This window comes from Primulina eburnea, chromosome 1, assembly GCF_022965805.1.
Source record: "Primulina eburnea isolate SZY01 chromosome 1, ASM2296580v1, whole genome shotgun sequence".
Taxonomy (NCBI): Eukaryota; Viridiplantae; Streptophyta; class Magnoliopsida; order Lamiales; family Gesneriaceae; genus Primulina; species Primulina eburnea.
In genome coordinates, this window is record NC_133101.1 from 51424449 (window position 1) to 51433429 (window position 8981).

At 35.4% G+C, this 8981-nt stretch overlaps 1 long non-coding RNA gene across 1 annotated transcript; it reads left to right on the forward strand.

The window, feature by feature from the left end:
• The first annotated feature begins 6605 nt into the window (after nucleotides 1–6605).
• On the forward strand, nucleotides 6606–8592 carry LOC140812315 (uncharacterized). The gene is made up of 3 exons (XR_012113642.1): nucleotides 6606–6821; nucleotides 7566–7612; nucleotides 8325–8592. It is a non-coding gene; the product is annotated as an uncharacterized lncRNA (long non-coding RNA).
• Nucleotides 8593–8981: the final 389 nt, after the last annotated feature.

Sequence of the window (8981 nt, forward strand, 5' to 3'; positions counted from 1 at the left end):
CCCTGTACTTTCTCTGAACTTCCTGGACAATTCTTGGCTAGATGTCATGGCTTCTTGCAACGATAACAAACATTAGAACCTTGTATACATTCCCCGCCATGAAGTTTGCCACATTTAGGACAAGGTGGCCTGTCCTGTTCTTTACGTGGAAGGGGACCCTTGCCACGGGGTTCCTCTGGTCGAGCACCTTTGCTATCAGTCTTTTTGCCTTGTCCTGTTCCTTGGCTCTTTTGAAAGTACTGTTGCCTTCGTTGTTGCCTGTCTATGTCAATGTCATGTTCATCTTGTTCTGCCATAAGTGCTCTTTCTACTATCTCCCCGTATGTAGCAACTTTCGACATCCGCACATCTCTTTTAATTTCAGAGCGAAGTCCCCGCATGAAGTGTTCGCCCTTACTTGTGTCATCCTGTGCAATATATGGTACGTATTGGACTCCAGCCTTAAATTGTTGTATGTATTCTGTCATTGACATAGTTCCTTGATTCAGGTTAAGGAAATCGCTGGCTTTCTTAGCTCGTACGTCTTTACTGAAATACTTGTTGTAAAACACGGTTTTGAAAGTTTCCCATGTCAATGGTCCAACCGGTAATGCCACTTTTGCACTTTCCCACCATATTCTTGCATGTTTTGTTAAGAGAAAGATGGCACAAATCACTTGGTCAGCATCATCCATATGAAGGTAGGAGAAGATGGACTCCAATGACTTAATCCACTCTTCTGCTACTGCTGGATCGGTGCTTCCCATGAATTCCGGAGGATTCAAACGTCTAAAACGATCATATACGTCTGTTTGAACAGGCACATGTCTGTGTACTATGGCTTGAGCTTGTGCCTGTTCATGAGTAGTCCGTTGCATCTCCAGTAGCTGCTGGATTTGTTCACCATGGACTTTTGCTTGTTGTTGGAGTAATTGAGCGAAGTCATCTATCGGTCGTGGCGCACTGCCCTCACCTTCCACTGCTGGGGCCTTGCCCTTAGATGACTTTCCTTCATGTACTTTACGTTTTGGTGGCATCGTCGCTTATCTTAACCTACATGTAGGTCACGTAGAAACACATAACTTAGCATAAACTATGGAATACAATGATACTTACTTGCCGAGTTCCCCATGTATGGATGAAGTGAAGTGTCTTTCCCGTCGAAGAACCGTGGGCTCTGATACCATAAAAATTGTCACACCCTTACTCTATACTTAGCATAATTACCATAATTAAAATAAGGTTTGAATGATATAACTAAATTATGAAGCAAATCAAACAAGAGGCATCACTTTGATGGTTTATAAAATTTTTGGCATGATGTTCCTACATTTTGTTTAAACCAAACCTCAAGCAATACCATATATACAACAATATCAACTATATTTTCATATACAACTATGCACCATATTGTCATATTCTCATATACATGCATACTATGTATCATCATAAACATAATATGATACTTGTTTCAAACCCTAACATTTCACTCATTATAATACATATGCGGAAGCTATACAATAATAAGTCCCGGTTCTTGTCGAGGTGAGGCACGTCACAAGCATCCATTGGCGAACCGGCATCCTATGTCTCTTCACTACCTGATCCTGTAATACATGAGCTACGTGAGTTTATAAAACTCAATAAGTTGGCACTTGTACGTATCAATATGCGTCGAAGGAACAAACATATCAAGTCGTGACAACAATGAACTTTAAACCATGTCATATCATAGCATATATTCATGTTCATTTTTGTACTTGAGCCTCATTAGTTGACCTGTACTACCGTGCTTGCTTTATTATATAGCTACTAATGAGTTGGACGTCAGGGAGCAACCTTTGGCAACCCCACGCCCCATGAACATATATTGGCCAATAGCTTTGGTGGACTTAAAACCACCCATGATGTCAACAAGCTCTATATCATGTAAAAATCAGTCATTTTCCTTTCATGTTCATGTTAATGTTCATAACATAGCACCCATCAACAATATTCATGAGTTTCTTACATATCTAATACATAACAATGGAATATGGTGCTATGTTTTCATCAATAAGATACTAACAATGTACAACATATAGCAATAATCAATGGGAAGTATTTGAAATCATAATATTACTCATGTATTACTTCAAGAACATGCCAACTTACAGTCCAAGCTTAAGAACACTGGTTTGAGACGATGTTTCTCGCTCCTATACTGTCAAATATACCAATAATTCAGTCACTATTGCATAAACTAGATGAAAATCATTCCTTTATTGTCACCTACATGTGCCATAACTAAAAGAGAAGAAAACTTACACCTATATGATGTTCTTGTGATGGAGAACCAATTTCTAACTTCAAAATGATGAAAGGAATGAAGAAGAGAGCTTTTGGAGGAAGGGTTTCTTGATTTACTTCGAGTTTTTGCTGATAAAGGAGGTGAAGAACTAAAGAAATGACTTAGAAACTCGATACTTATCTTTTTATATACTGGGCGGCGATCGAGCGGTCATAAATTACCGCTCGAGCGCGGAACATTCTGTCCGAGACCAAATTTCCAGAAAGTGGCGCTTGGGCGGTAATTTATTACCGCTCGGGCGCCACTCTGCGCACTGGCATCTCAAAGATCGCTCCCGCAATGGCTCTTCCGTTCATAATCTGAAAAAATGGTAAACTACGAAGTTGTATCCCGATGTCTTGGCTTTAATCTCCAACTTGTTGCAGGTCATTTGGAGGTCTGAGTAAAAAGGTATGTCCATTCTCCTAACATGTGTCATTGTAGGAGTGACGATACACACAACTCACTTCGGGGCGCTTTTATCTTGTCTTCCACAATGATTTGGACAAAACTCAAAATAAGAAAGTTGTAGCATTATATCTTAGATTTCTAATGGTTAAGGCCTCACACAATTTGGATCCATATTCAAACCATTATGCTAAAACTCGTAACAACTACCACAATTTCGTCTCATTTCGTGCAATCCTATACCAACTTTCATTGCACTACTTCTACCTACACCTCTTAATACCACTATTTTAACACATATTCATTCTCAATACACCATAGACAATATAAAAGTCATGTTGAATCTCAATATTGATAACTCAATCATCACATGAAATCTAATCATCTAAATAACTACATAGTAAACGACATAAACGCATTATTATCATTTGTACGAGTAACCGGGCATTACAGTTATTATCTTCCGTCTTTCTCTAGTTCTATTGCTTTTGAATTCCATAATCTGAAACAGGGAGATATAATAAGCTGAGGGATACGTTGATACTTTATATGTTATGTTGAGGTATGCTCCTCATGTTACTGCAAGTCAGGTAGTTGTTGTTGAAAATTTTGTCTAAGGATTGAATGATTGTCTTCATCCTTTTTGTTTCTACTAGGAATCCAATGAATTATCTAGAAGCAGGGGAACTAGCTAAGAGAGCCGAGGCTAGTTTGAGAAGAGGTCGTAAACCAGATCACTTTGCTAGAGTTGTCCCAGTCAGACAGGGAAAACAATGCAAGCCATTGATGGAACACAGGGTAACAGAATGACAGAAACATCTCACTCTTCTCAGCAGTCAAGTCGACCTTTGCATAAGTTCAGAGGACAGGGTGGTCAAAAACATAATCAACCACCTATTCGTTTGTTTTCTTTGGCTGAAGATGAGGCTCAAGCAGCTTCAGATACTATTATTACTGGTAACTGTACTTTATTTAGATTTAGTACACGAGTACTGTTTAATACTGGAGCATCTCATTCTTTTGTTTCTGATGTATTTGTTGCTTCGCATGATCCATGCACCACTAGCATGAATTCCAATCTATCTGCTACTCTGATGGGCAAGATGATTATCACAGATAATGTGGTGTTGTTTCATGATGATAATGTGTTGCATCTGAATCTCATATTTCTAACCATACATTATTTCGATTGAATTGTTGGTATAGACGTTCTGACCGCTAATAGAGTAAGTGTTGAGTGTTATCGAGGAAAAGTTCATTTCAGACATAATTTTGCTCCTAAGTGGAATTTCTATGATCGTTTTTTATCTATCACTAGATGAGCGACATATATATGATATTTTCGTTGTCTATGAATTTCATGACATATTTCTAGAGAAAATTCTTAGTTTTCCTCCAAAGTGAGAAGTCAATTTTAGTAACGAATTGATGTCAGGAACTGAATCTATATCTCGAGCGTTGTACCATTTAGCTCATGTTGAGTTGAAGGAACTGAAAGAATAATTACATGATTTGTTGAGTACATGTTATATCTATCCAAGTTCTTAACCTTGGGGTGCAGCTATTATGTTTGTCAAGAAGAAATATGGTTCGATGAGGATGTGTATTGACTACTGGTAATTGAATAAGTTTTCTATTAAGAATAAATATCCACTTCATAGAATTAATGATTTATTTGATCAAGTGCTAGGTAATTCGGTGTATATAAATATTTATCTTCATTCCGGATACCACCAAGTACGATTTAGACAAGAAGATGTTCTGAAAATAGCTTTTCACACAAGATATGGACACTTTGCTTTTCTGATTATGCCTTTTGGTTTAACCAATAATGCTCTTGTTGTATTCATGGACTTGATGATTTGTGAATTTAGAAAATATCTTGATCCATTTTTGATAGTTTTCATTGACGATATTTGTTTATTCTAAGTCTGAAATAGACCATGCAAAACACTCGAGAATAATTCTTTGAATTCTTTAGAAGAAATATTTGTATGCATGAACATATTTGCACTTTTGGATTTTCAGATTCAAGGAAATTTCATTTATGTGTCTTAGATTTCTATTGAACTAAAGTTGATTCAGATTATCAAATCAGCTCAGAAAACTGATGATCAAGTTCAGAAATCTTACGAATTAGTGTCTTAAGAATATCAAGGATTCAAAATTCATTCAAATGATTGTCTTCATTTGAACGGAAGATTATTTGTTCCCGATATTTCTTATTTGCATATAGTCATCCTTAAAGAATCTCAATGTACTCGTTATAGTGTCCACCATGGAAGTAGGAAAACGTATAATATTCTAAAGCCTCAGTTTTTGTGGAAGCATGTGAAAAAGGATGTCACTGAGTTTGTATCTCATTGTATAGTCTGTCAACAAGTTAAAGCAGAACGTATGAGAGCATGAGCATTACTACACAGTCTTGAAGTTCCTCAGTGGAACTGGAATCGTTCAGCTATGGATTTTTTTCACTCATTTGCCATGTACGTCTCGTCACTTCAATGCGATTTTGGTGCTGGTTGATAGATTTTCTAAATCGTCACACTTTATTTCGTATGAAAGAACTTATTTGTACTAGAAGATGGCTCGTTTGTACATAGCGAATGTGGTGAGACTTCATGGAGTTTTAGTTGCAATAGTCTCAAATTGTGATCCTCGATTCACATCAATGTTTTGGACTAGTTTCGAAAAATAAATGGGTTCACGACTTGTGATAAGTACGGCTTACCATCTTCGGACATATGATCAAACAGATCGTACAATCCAGACACTTGAAGATTTGCTTCAAGCTGACGTTATGAATTTCAAGGAAATTTGGCATGAATCTTTACCATTCGTGGAATTTTCTTATAACAGTTATCAAGTGACTATCGGTATGGCTCCTTTCGAGGCTTTATATGGCCGAAGATGTCGGTCACCTTTATGTTGGGATGAGTTTGGTGAAAAGAAATTGATTGTACCTGAGATTATTCAAGAAGTGCATGACAACGTTCAGGTGATCTGTCAAAGAATGAAAGCTACACAGGTTAGTCAAGCTAGCTATGCTAATAAACTTCGCCGACCTCTAGAATTTCAAGTTAGAGATTTCGTGTTTTTGAAAATCTCATCGTTTAGGGGTGTTGTTCGTTTTGGTATGGAAGGTAAGTTGTCACCTCGATACATTAGCTCTTATGATATTGTTGAGCGTATTGGGACTTGCGCTTAATAGTTATAATTTTCATAGTCATTATCTGTCATACATGATGTGTTTCATATGTTTATGTTGCACAAGTGAGAAACTAATGATCATCTCTTGTGTTTTCGCATGGCGAGGTTGAACTTGACTCATCTCTCTCGTATACTGAGTGTCCGATTTGCAATCTAGATCGCCAAAATAAAGTTCTTCATAACAAAGTTTTAACACTTGTTCAAGTTCAGTGCTCGAGACATGGTGTAAAATAATCAACTTGAGAAACAAGGGAGAAGATAATATCACATTATCCATATTTTTTTTTCTTAATATTGCGTTATTGTACTCGTATCGGGTGTAAGATGTATGCTTACAAATAGAAATTTCGAAGAAGAAATTTGTTTCAAGGGGTGGTAAAAAAAAAAGGCCATAGAATTAATTATCCAATGATTTGGTATAATTAAAATAAATATTGAGATTTAAATTAAATAATTATTTATGACAAATAATTTTAAAAAGTGTGTTAAAATATGTATTTAAAATATTATCAAATTTAATACTATATAAAAGATATATGAAGTTCAATTAAAATACGAGAACAAAACAAATACAAATATGGATAAATATGCATGAGTTACTATTTTTATTAACCAATTTACCTTACACTATATATAGATACATACATACCCACAAACTTACCATATTTTGAAAAGAAAAGGAAGAAAGAAAAACCCATTCCTCTTTCAGTCACCACCACCTTGCTCGGCTTTAGCCACCGCACTGTGCTGCTAGACACCGGAGAACAGTGTTGCGAACCCAACAGCCATCAGATCCAATTTGTGCATCATTTTTTACAGCTTGAAACTGAAAAATAGAGCTAGATCGAAGCTCACCTATTCGTGAGCTAATGTTCGCAAGTTCCTTGATATTTTGGTGAGTTCTTGCTTCGATTTCTTGTCGACTTGTGATCTTTTGAGCAAGGATTCGAAGCCCTAAGATTTCCTCTTATGCACCAACAAGTTCCAGCCTTCCAGTCGTGATTCGGCGAGCTACGACAAATATTTCCAATATGTGACCACCTCGAGACCGTTAGCAACAAGTTTAAGCTTCGATCTTGTGATTTCCGGGTCCGAAATTCCAGCTTTTGTTTCGGTTTAAGGGATCACGATTTTTGGGTTTTTACCCATCCAGATTTAATTCATTTTCGTCGATTGAAATGTGTTATATCAACGTATATATTGGGTTTATATTGTACGTTCGATTGTTGGAAAGTTATGAGGTATAACTGTCCGAGTTATAAATTTGTATCGAATTAATTGTACGATTATTTGGGAATTATGGTTATTTCATTGATTTTTGGAATTGCTGGAATTGATTTGAGCAATAATTAGTGAACAAAATTCATTGGTTGAAAGTTGGAAATTTATACAACTTGTTGAATATTTTTTGGAGATTATAGTCGAATATTAGATTTAATTTGTGAAATGGAACATTGTTGGATATACTATGCAACTTGGTGAAATATTTATAATATTGAGACGAATTTTTGATAATTAAATCAATAAAATGGATTTCTTTAGTAAATAAATTCAACTTTAGTAATTTTTTTTATAAATAAGTTGCTTATTTTAGCTTGTAGATGAATTGTGTATTTATTTGACATGTTTTATTTGTTAGGCCGATGAGATCAAAGTTGAGCTTGTTGTGGTTCAAAGTCAGCTTAGGTATGTTATTATTTGGTAACATACATGGTAATGTAGAAATTATATTTTAGACATATTTATGTGTTGTTGTAGTTGTTAATGTGATTTTGTGGAGTTTGTGATTTTGTGGAGTTTTATAAGTTGTTAAATGTCTTGTTCATATATATATTCAATTTTGACATACTTATGGCACTTAGTATAGGGCGTGATATTATGACATTCATGTTGAGCCCTTTCATTCTTGTGACTCGTTCATCTTGTTATATTGTATTTCTGGCACATGTGGTTATTTCGGAATCAGCTTCAGCTTTCAAGTCGAGTTATCCCTGATACCGAAATTATGATTGTCTATTTCTTGATGTATTTTCAGTGTGATATTCACTTGAAATATTGACATCATATGTTGTTTGTTACTAAGTTTTCCTATTGTATCGTTATTAGCTGATGTTTATTTTGTATAACTCGGCATACCTGACAGGTGATTTAGCTGCATGATGATGTATCTCCCTTGTGTGTTATTGCTCGAGCATTACTTCTGTTATCATCATATTGTTTATTGGTTTTTATTCTTCTGTTTTTATTGAGCTATGTTTCATGCGTTGCATAATTGATTTTATATATGTTATGCATGATTTATGATTATCACTATTGTTGTTTTTCTATTTCATACCAGCATTCTAACCTTGGTATTTTATATTGGGGCTATTGTGATTGTTGTTGGGCACCATGGTAGGTCACCTGAATAGTTTTGCATCACCATGCGGAGATTCTGCTCATGGAACTCGTGATTGAGATATGATTACTCAGTTGTCAGAGTTGAAGTCTCCCAGTTAGTCCACTTTGATTATTTTGGGTTCTGCTCAATTTTATGTCAGATTCTATTGACAGAGGAGATGCCCTGTGTGTTTGTACAATGATTTGTAGTTCTTACAATTCATTAGATTTATTTTATGTTGGTGTAGCCTTGTCGGCTATATTTGAACTGTTGCATGTGAATTGTTTTTTTGTGTATGTGAATGTTTATGAATATAGCAGTGTCGTTCTTGAGTCATTTTTATTTTACAGGTATTTTAAATTTTTGGTATGTCCTATTTATGGGGAGGTCATGTCAAATTTTTTTTCAGTCCTTGAGGTCCATTTTTATATATTTTAAACAATTTTTTCCACTGCATATTTAAATTAAATCATCATTTTTTATAATTAATTGTAATTTTAATAATTGGGCCTCACATCTTTACACAAAATATAAACACAAAATGTTGATTGTTACTATGGATGCGAACAAGCAAGTTCTACCATTAAATTTTGCCATCGTGGATGAAGAAACATCTTACTAGTGAAAATGGCTCTTGGAGAATCTAGGCAGAAATGTTTTTTGTGGTGAAACAGT